This window comes from Onychostruthus taczanowskii, unplaced genomic scaffold (assembly GCF_017590055.1).
Source record: "Onychostruthus taczanowskii isolate IOZ18803 unplaced genomic scaffold, ASM1759005v1 scaffold25, whole genome shotgun sequence".
NCBI lineage: Eukaryota > Metazoa > Chordata > Aves > Passeriformes > Passeridae > Onychostruthus > Onychostruthus taczanowskii.
Window position 1 is genome coordinate 3,783,782 of NW_024499796.1, and position 10,963 is coordinate 3,794,744.

The following is a 10,963-nucleotide window of genomic DNA, read 5'->3' on the forward strand; positions in this document are numbered from 1 at the left end:
GTGGCTCCCAGATGTGCTCCAGGTGTGCTGGGAAGGATCAGGCTGTGGAAGTGGACAGGTGGGGTTAACAGAGACTGTCCCTTCAGTGTGCTGGAGGTGTCCACTCCTGCAGAGCGAGGATGGAAAGCTGCATGTTTATGCAAGTGCTCCAGGAGATGGTGGGGAAGCTGCTGACAGGGAACTTTCTGCTTGTCAGGGATGTGAAAAACTCAATCAATGCAGCAAGAGTCACCCTGGAGCTCAGGCTGGGGACAATGTGACCCTAGAGAGGAGATGAGCAGTAGTTGTGGTGTTGCCATCCCTCTCTTGTGCCCCTCCCAAAGCCCAGCAGGACAGTCCAAAGCCCTCAGGGAGCCAACTCTTCCCTGCTCCCTGGCACCAGCAGCAGGCAGACAGCCCAGGGATGCTCCTAGTGCCCTGCAGCACTGGGAATTCCTAAAGCTGAACAAGGCTGGTAAAAAGCAGACCTCTAGGCCATTGCCAGTGTATGAGCCACGTTGTTCCTGTCCCTGTTCCTGCAGCAAGGGGAGGTGAGCACTGCCGGTGTCACATCCTACACATGACTTTTATGGAGCCCCATCCATCCACCTCCTGCTGCTTGGAATTGCCACAGCCATTTCCAGCCCTCTCTGAGCTCTGATGTTTCCAGATGGGATATTAGGCTCCCTAGGAGTGCAGCTGTAAATATGTGCAGAAATGCCACCCAGGCACTGCAGGAGCAGCGCTGCCACCAGCTCTGCCTGGCGCCTGCTCTGCAGTCACAGGAGGGGCTGGGGCTCCCTGAGGGCTCCAGAATCAGCAGAGCTTTGCAGCAGCTCCATTAGCAAAGGCTGCATCCATAGAATCACAGAGTGGCTGGGGTAGGAAGGGACTTTAAGGATCATTCTGTTCCACCCCATGCCATGGGCAGGGACACCTTCTACTATCCCAGCCTGCTGCCCAGTGCCATGTCCAGCCTGGCCTTGGGCACTTCCAGGGATCCAGAGGCAGCCACAGCTGCTCTGGGCACCTTGTGCCAGGGCCTCACCACCCTGGGAACAATTTTTCCTAATGTTGAATCCTCCCTGTCACTTTGAAGCCATTCTCCCTTTGAGCTGAGAAAACCAATACAGCCGAAGCAATCAGGGCATGGCTGGAGTGGAATGGAGCCACCCTGTCTCTGCCACTGCTCCCTCAGGTGTCCATGGTCACCTCACTGCATTGCTTTGGAGCTGCATGTCTCTGAGTCCTTGCACTGTGGGAATGTCTTCTGTAATGTGAACAGCCCCCACACCTGGTTTTTAGTGGAACCTTTACCATAATGGGAATAATAAACTTATCAGTGTCTTTTTTTTCACCAATAAAAGTAGAATCATCATGCCCTTCCCAAGATTCTTTTTCTGTGTATTTCCCTTCTGAGAAGAAGCACAGTTGTTCTGCTTCTTCCACCCAGAATGTGTTCTGGTGCCACTGTCAGTGCTGGATGTCTGGAGGCAGCTCACTGAACGTGGATCACGGCTTGTGCAGCTCAGCAGCCGTGCCATGAGCTGATTCTGTGTCCCTGAGCTGGGCAGGCTGTGCTTCCCCTTCTCCCCTGCTCCCTCTGCAGTGACTGCCTGCAGCAAAGGGGGAAATCCCAGGCTCTGCTCTGCGCTGCTTTACAGCTGGGTTGTAAAACTCCCCCTGAGTTTAAATCTGAATTCTGTGCTGTTGGCATTTGAGGAGCACAGCAGGGAGAGCCAGCAGCAGGTGCCTCACTCTGGGAGCAGTTTCTTGCAGAGCATTCAAACTATTCAGTTATGTTTTACTTGGGGTGCTGTTCCCCAGGGCTCCTCCCTCCCCCTCCTGCGTCACAGCACCAAGTGGGGTGGCTGTGGTCTTCTCCTGACAAGAAAAGGAGGGATTCTCCTGGACTGGGAATGCAACATCCTTGCAGCAATCACTTTCCAACACAACACTTGTTCCCAAATCACTGCTGTCCCAAGTAATTTTAAATATCTGTATCCATCACTCCAGGAGAGGGATACTGGGCAAGGCTCTTAGGGAGGTGTGAGCCAGCCTGTGGTTTAGGAAAAGCTGTTGTGTCTACCAGGACCTGCAAGACATTAGGACACTCCCCACAGGATCCTCTTTATTAGGAGTGGATTTTTTAAAATAGCAGTGAATAAGGGAAATCAGTAACTCTATTTCTTTGCAACCTGGGAAACAAGTTTATTTTAATGCAAAACTTGCCACACTTAATAATTACTCAGAGGACGGATTTGTCAGTAGAAAGAAGACCCCTTCCCTTCCCTTCCCTTCCCTTCCCTTCCCCTTTTTTCTTTTCCTCTACTTGTCATTAATTTATTTCATTTTCTTTAGGTCCCAAACATATTCCCATCCCTCCTGGAGCTACATTTCATTACACATCAAATGAATGGATGGATAGCACAATTGACAAAAATTTAAAACTAATTAAAAAAGTATAAAAGGAAAAGCCTAACTGGCCTCATCCTGAAGGACAGAGGGATGGATCAGCTTTTCCTATGCGCCCTGATTCAACTACCCACAACAAACAGACCCCAGTGGGGCGTCTTCACAAGCCAAACTTCTCAAAACAGCCTTTTTGTAAATCAGCTTCCATCCAAGAGCACAGAGCTCCCGGTCCTGTCACCGTGTGCGGGCAGCAAAGCTGTCAGTAACAATATCAGCAGCAGCTCCGGCTTTAGAGAAGCAAAAGTCACCAGCGAGCCCCTGAAATCCCTGATCCCTTCAGCAGGGATGACCCTGGGACCTGCTCCCCTCCCTGGAACAACTCCCCCGGTAAATGCTTCCAAATAAGCGAGAGAGCGAGAACTGGAGCGGGGGAGATGCGATAAGCGAGGCTTTGTCCCCTCCTTCTGGGGACTGATGTGCAAAGAGCGGCTGAGGCTCGCTGGGCTGCTTTCCTCAGCCTCTCCCAGAATCTCACTGAGCTGCTTTCCTCAGCCTCTCCCAGAATCTCACTGAGCTGCTTTCCTCAGCATCCCCCAGAATCCCGGCATCTCTGAGCATCTCCCGGGAGCATTTCCACCACCCCGCTGCATGCCCCCTCTCCACAAACTGCATTCCAGGCGGGTTTAAAACGCGCCCGGCCCTTTCAAAAGGCGACTTTGAAAGCTCAGACTCCCTTGGCTCTGTAGGGCTGAAGTGAGACAACTTCACGCCTTAGAGGAAATTATTTATAATATATTTACAACAGAAAAAAAAATGATAAAGACTATTCTCTTGTCTATCTTTTTTTTCCTTCTCCTTTTTTCTTTTCCCCTTTTCTTTATTTACCAAAAGTACCTCCAGGGCTAATGGCATTTTCTTTGGCCGCTGGGAGCAGAGGAAGATAGAAGTCTGAAATATGAAAGCTTTTCTCTTGGTTTTTAACAACTTTGGATCACTCTAGTTAACTCTCAGTCTCAGTTCAAAGCAGAGCTAGAAACTAAAAGGCTGGCTCTGTTTTTTTTTCTCTGAGAAAAACTACATTACTATAAATGATTGCTTATCCCAGAAAGAAACATAGAGGCTTAAAATTCCTTGTCCTGGTATGAAAAAAGTCAAAATCACTGAGACTTTTGTGAGCTGTGACAAAAAATAAAAATAAAAATAAATAGTCTGCAATACTTCATTTTGATGACATCAAAGTGTTTAATGCATGACCTGTTTTTCATTTTAAAAATATATTTCTGTTATAATCAGCTTAAGTCTCAAAACAAAATGACTTTGAATAAAAAGTGGAAATAAGTTGTCTTTTTTTTTTTTTCCCAGCAGAAGAAATTCATCAAACTTGGTCTCTTTCTTTTGACATTTCAACAGAGATGAATCTGCCTTTTCCAAACTGGAAGAGATATCTCAACAAGATATTCCTGCCTGGCTCTTGCTGTTACAGAAATAGTGAGTTTCCTGGAATACTGATGCCTGATGATGGCAGTGCAGATGAAAGAAATTTTGGGACAAGTAGGATTCAAAATGTAAAATTGTAAATGGAAGTCTTAAGGAGCCAGGAGTGACAAGGATTTCAGCCTTTCCCAAACTCTGAGGTCCTGAAGGTCTTAACCAATCCTAAAACTAAGGGATAGGTGTGTTAATGCTGTTGATCAAGCTCTGGGATTCCCAGCTTTCCTGTTCAGGTGCAAGCAGGAAATTTGTCATGAACGGCCCTTGATGTGTTATTTTGGTCTTCCCTCTCAGGATATTAAAGTCCAAACCTAGAAAATTTGAGCAAATGAACAAATTCCTTTTAGCTTCTGAAAAACCTCTGTAATTTCTCTTTGGGCTGGCTGGATTTTGGCCTTGCCTCCACAACAACTGTTTGGGTCAGGCAGCAGCTCCTGAGGAGAAGTGCCAGTATGGGAAAGCAGGAAGGAGCAGTTTGCTAAGTCCTGGTGCTTCTGTGAGGAACCATCCTGCTCCTGTGCCTTACCCACCTCCCCAACAGCAGGGGGTAATGGGGATGAAAAAGCAAAATATTAATTCAGTGTTAAAGAGGATCATATAAATTTTTTTTACCTCCACTTTATTTAAAAAATAAAAAGCACAGCTTGGCTAGGAGCCACTCCAAGGTTCAGAGATAGAGAGATGACTTGATGCCCTAATTTTTGCTCTTCTGATCAGAATTTGTTTCACAGTCATGAGGTGTTCATTTAACCCCCCTTGGATATACGTTCTCCAGAAGTGAAGAGTATTCAAAACATCCCTGGAGTTAACCTGTCCATCCAAATGGTGACCAAAGATTTTATCACTCCCGAATCAGGTGGATGTAGAGATTGAACTGATTGTAGGAGCAGACTAATTTCTATATTATCTTCTTCTTCCCAGCTTCAGATATCCCAGGATTTCTGGTGCATCAGCTTTAGATTTTATGAACTTGAGCCTTGGCAAAGTGCACAAATAGGGTGAAAAACTCTTTCCCCAGAGGGCATTTCCTTGAGGTGTTTCATCCTGGCCACGACAGATGTTCTTGTACCCAGCATCTGCAAGAGGAAGATTTATCCAGAGTTAATACATTCATTTTTAGCTCTGGTTGAGTTGGTGGATAATCTATGTGAAGTGTTTTTTTTTTTTTTTTTTAAAGATGGGATGAAAGAACCCCAAAAGGTTTGACAGGGAATTAGCTTCAACTCAAGAGAAGGGTAATGCTAGGAATAGGATGGAGGATGGTCTCCGGGGGGAGGGGTGAGAAAATAGAAAGGAGAGGAAAAAAGCAGATTCTTAAGGGGATGAGGCCTTGGCCTCAGCTATGGAAACAGGTAATTTCCCAGAACAGCTAGATAATAGGGATGAGGATTCAGGGAATGTGGCATCAGGGTCCGGTGAGATTCAGCCTGGCAAGCTGACACTACTGAAGAGATCACAAATGCTTTCTCTCCTCTCCTAGCCTTCACCAAAGTTTAAAGTTTACCTGCTAATTCCCTTATCAGAAGTTTGTGCTGAGAACTCTTATCTGGATTTTACAGGCAGCTCCTGGCACCAGACCAAAAACTGGAGGAAAGCATTTCATTCTTCTCCAGTTGTTCAATGAAAGCAACAATTTAAGCCAACAATATTATTGTCATTAATGGGATGGGACCATTAATGATGGGAATGTGTGTGTTTGGCTTCCAAATGAGACTCGCCATCTATCCCTGCTCCTGACCTGCTGCAGCTTAGTGGGGCTAAATTGCTTTTTAAAGCTGAGCAGAATGAACCTTAATTGAGGCATTAAACCCAGGTTCAGTTGAGTTTGCTGTGCCCCCAGCCCTGACACTGCTGGTGGCTGCCCTGGGCTCATGGGGCAGGTCAGAGGAGCGTCCCCAAAACACAGCCAGAGCTCCAGAGTGTCTGGGTTTGGAGGAGTTTTTCCTATCATTTCTCTCAGCTCTCCCTATTTTCCTCTTTCAAATGTAATTAAAAGTCATTCTTTTAACTTTATTTATTTATCAGCTTGCTGCATTTGAACTTGCAGGCGCCTTCATCTCAGCATTCATTTCCCTGCCCTTTAATGTGAACCTGACTCAATTCCCCATCCCCTTCAAAGCTCTTTATTAGTTCTGCAGCATTCCCCCACCCCCTACTCTTTCTCCAATTCCACCTTCCTCTCCATGTGCCCTGCAGACAAACAGCCCAGGGCTCTGGGCCAGCTTGGCTGGAGATGTGCCCTGGGCTGTGAAGGTGGTGGCATCCTCCGAGTCCCTCAGGCTGCAGCTGAGGGAAAAGGCAGCCCTGAAACCTCTCTGCTGTTGCTGATGAAATCACCCCTGCACCTCACAGTGGAGGAGCTCTCCTTTCCCTGGCTGGAGGTGCTGCCTCTCACATGTTTTGGGGGCAGCTTTGGGGGTTCCTGTTCCCCTCCTGTCAGCCGTAGTGTGCCTGACTCCAAAATGAGTTAGCTCGTTGGCCTTTGCTCCCTCTTTGCCAGCAACCCCTCAGTGCCAGAAGCCACAAAGAGCAGGGGATCCAGGGGAGGCTCAGCAGAGGAGCCAAACACACGGAATGATTCAAAACAATGCCCAACAAGTTCTTGATCTCCAACTTCCTTCACATGGAAGTCTGATGTTGATTTTCTCCTCTGGCTGAGGAAACTGAGGCTTGGAGCCAGGAGATGCTCTGCTCGCTGTAGCAGGGACTCCAACCCAGGCTTCTTTTCTTTTAAAAATGTCTAATACTTTTAAAAATACTTTAATAGTCTCCCCCAGCAGGAGCTGAGGTCCAGCTGCAGAGAACCAAGGGCTTTTTCCTCCAAGGTCCCAGGCTCTGGCCCTGCTTGGCTCAGCCCAGGCAGAGTCGAAGCTGCCTGCAAAGAAAACAAACAGACTGCTCTGGATTTGTCTTGCTGGGAGTTGAGTTGCTTCACTGCCTTGTCACCGAGATGTGGTGATTAAAGAGATCAGCTGTGGAGCTTGGGGCACAGTGAGGGGACTCAGACACTTTGTAAACTGTCACCTCACACTGCCAGGGTGAGTCTGGTGCAGAGGAGAGCTGTGATAAGGAAGCTGTGTGATGGGACATCAGTGCCTGAGGCACTGCAAAAGAGTCCATGGACCTCTTAGTACTGATGAAAATGAGTCTTTTACTTTCTTCTATTTTATTGATTTGATTACTTTACTTCATTTTGGTTTATTTTATTTTTTTTTTCTCTCCACCAAGCCTCTTTTCATCCCCTTATCTTCTCGGGTAGTTAGTAGATTAATGCATGTCTCAGGAAGATAAATGCACTTTCAGATCTTCAAAAGGCAAGGCAGCCTCTGAAACCAGTGTTTACAACCTCCTTGGCTGGTGCCAAGGCAGGCAGCATGACATGACCTTCAGTTTCCAAGGTCAAACTGAAATGCAGATCCTGGTCCTGTAGAATTTGGGTTTACCTCTATTCCCTGCCAGGGCAAACTCCCTCCCTCTGCCTACTCTCTGTCCCCAGGCACTGAATGAGAGTTTGGGGATGGAGGAGAAAAGAGAGAGGGAAGATAGTCAGGGAGAGGGAGCAAGGCAATCCTCCCCAGGATTCAGCACTATGCAGATATTGAGACTTTATCCGTCCTAAATCGTGAAGCAGGACACAGCAGCTGGAGATGTCCAGCTGCACAGGGCAGCTCACTGCTCTTCTCCACCACATCACACCAGTGCTTGCCCTCCTCGAAGGTCCAAAGTCCAACACAGGTCTGTCTTGGCCATCCCTGAATGTCCCATTACACATTAGGATAGTCACACGCTGATCCTGACTCCAGCCTGACTTCTCCAGCCATGCTTTAACTCTGTAGCCAAGCCACACACAAAGCCCTGAATTTTATATTTCAGTGCAGAGGTGGCTTTGAAACATCCATTTTTCACTCCAGCTCCATCCTCCACCCTCAGGAGGGAGAGTCTGGCAGCCCTGGCTGTGGTTTGCCTCACAGCACAGGGAGCAGGAGCAGGGCTGGGCATGGCAGGTCCTGCAGGCTCAGAGGAGCAGGGCTCATGTGTACAGAGCTTAAGTGGTGGCTCCAAGGTGGGAGAAAATGTGATGGTGTTTGAGCTGTTCTCAGGCATTTCCAGGCTCATCCCAGTGAATTAGGGGACCAGTGAAGTCATTAAACCCTAATCAAAAGCAGCTAATCAGGAATCAGTGGGAGATATTCCAATTAATTGCAGCTGGAGCAGTGGAGCCAAGCTGGGAAAGGGGGTGGCCCTAAGGAAAGGACAGCAGGGTCCTGTGCCAACTTGAATGGTGTGTCTCAGGGTCTCAAATGTATTTAGGGGATCTCAGAAGACACTTTGCTGTTGGGGGCTCCCTATGGTTTCCAAGATGCACTTTTAAGCAGCTGTGGATATTCTGCTGCCCCATAGGGTCTCACAAGGCTCGTCTGCCTGTTGGAGGGGGAGAGCTCTCACTCAGAGCTCTTAGCAGAGATCCATTCCCCCACATCTCTTTACAGCTGAGACTCTCCAAGTGCTTTACAGATTTCATAGGTAAATATCAGCATCCTGACTTTACAGGAAACTGAGTGATGTGCAAGAAGTGCTCTGACAGCCCAGACTTTGCTCAGGCTTTGCCTGCAGCCCAGTGAAGGTTTCACTGCAGTAAAAAACAGAGGTTTAGGAGCTGGTGCAAAGCAGCCGCAGCTGTGTCAGGATGCCCTGCAAGGGAGGACACTCTCAGCTGACATTTTCCTCTTCTGCTAACTCACATCCAGAGCTGAGATGAGAAGCAGGCTCTCTGCTGGGTCACTGAGAGTCAATAACTTCCCACAACCCCAAGGCACTGCTGTTCTGATGGGACCAATAATGGGTGCAGTGTTTGCATTGCATATTCTCAGTTCAGCCAGGGTCATGCTTTCCTACCATATCCTCCTAGACCTCAAATCTTCCCCCTCACCATCCCTGAAGTCAGCAAAGCATTGTGTCTCATGAAAGCAGACAGTGTGTGCTGTGGAGAACCAGGGCTTTGAAGATGGTGGACCCCTGGGCACCCCTATGCCATTGAGTCACTGGAGCATAACTCTACTTTGTGCTCCTTTCTGTTTGATGATAAAAACCCTCAAGGACACAACTGACATCTCTCACCCTTAAAGGCATCTGGAGAAGAGCAGAGGTATTCTGCTGCTTTTGGAAATTCCCTTGCTTCCCACTCCAGAGAAACATCTTCCTTCATATATCTTATTGAATCTATAAAATGCCTTCCTGTTCTTTAGCCCCTGCTCAACTCCTCAACGTGCCTGTTCCACCACTGCATTCAGGCTGCTCTATAAAAAAAAAATGAAGTTCATTGTGCCAGATCAGGCTCAGCTGTAAACCCCTGCCAGACTGGAGTCCACACAAATTGAATTCCATCATGGCTCTTCTTGGGAGGGTTTGCTATTTGCCTTTTGAGTTTGCCAGGGATGAGATGCAACTTCACTTAAGTAACTAAAATGGAAAGGTGCACAACACTGTTGTAGAACCTTAGCTGAGAGGTTTGGATCTGCGGGAGAAGGAGCACTTCTCTCTCCAAAGAGCCACTGCTCTGTCACAGATGAGATGGCCACAATACACAGAATATCACCAAAGAATAACAGAAAGCTTCAACCCATACAAAACAACACCCTACCTCTTCAGAAGGCTTCAAGTGTCCATCCTTTTGGTTCTTTAGCCCAGCCTTTTATACCCCTCATGTTCATGCATTGCACCTGTGTGTCTTCTCTACCTTTTTGTGATTTGTCAGCACACCTGGGCACTCCATCTCTCATTGCTTTCAATATTATTCACCTGTCCTGCACAGCTGTGCCCACTGGGGATGAGGCTGGGCCAGCCCCACTTCCAGTGACCACAAACTGTGTGATAACACCTGGACAACTTCAAACCAGAAGAATTCTACACACATTGCAGGGATGGCAAATCATCCTCTGGCTGCTGGAAACCAACCTTTGGGGAAGGGAAGACATGTTCCAAGTCAGAAAGAAAAGCTGCATTCCCCTCAAGGTTTTGTTTCCTATCTACCACTCTGTGCGTGTGCTACTTTCCTCCTCCTTTCTGTGGCTGTGCTGAGCTATTGATTCCTGCCTTGCTCACTCTGGATTTGGGGAAGGGGGAGGGACGTCCCCAGGCTAGGTCAGGATAAATCAGCACTCCATCTCTGCCTTGGATTCTGCGTCCCTTACTCGAGGTCTCCATTGCATCCTTGTTCCTGTCGCAATTTTTCTGCCAAATGCCATTTTTACCCTCCCCACACGTCCCAGGGGAGCTCTTATTTATGGCCAGTGCAACAAAACTGAGTGACACCAGCTGTTTCCCAGCCTGCAGGAGCACATACATCACGGGGGGCTTTGGAGAAAGCCTTTTGTTTAATTATGGGATCACTCCTTTTCTCTCTGCAGTCCCTTGCCCCTCCTGGCCTCCCCTTGCATCACTCCAGTGACGAGGCCAGGAGGTATTTCATTCTCTGCTGGCAACTCCAATGATTTCTGGATGTTCTCAGTTCACCTTCCTGCTGGGGCAAACCCTTTTTCATTGCTCAGAACACTTAACACCTGTGAGGAGAGGGTAAAGGGTCCTTCTCTGCACAGGCAGTTTGGGAACAATAAATATCATCCTGCAAATATTTTTGCAGAAGGACACATAGTGGCCCTGATTTCTGTCTTCTTCCCTCATATGTAGCCAGGGTTTTCTTTTGATAAAAAGGAAAATAAAAATCCTAAAGGTTTTACTGAAGGAGCATGAGAGCAATTTTCATCCAATCCTTCCCTATTTATTCAGTTTCTGATATGGCAGATGCCTTAAGTGGTGTGGTTTTTTTTTTTTTTTTTTTTGTTGTTGTTTTGGTTTGGTTTGGTTTGGTTTTTTTTTTTTTTTTTTTGGTTTTTTGTTTTTTTTTTTTTTTTTGTTGTTGTTTTGGTTTGGTTTGGTTTGGTTTTGTTTTGTTTTGTGTTGGTTTTTGGTTTTTTTTCACAGAGCCCACTATCTGGAAATGCATCTTGAAGTAGATTGAATTTCATCCTCTGTGGCTCAGACTCTGAAAAGTCACCCACCAGTGACAACATGCAGGTAA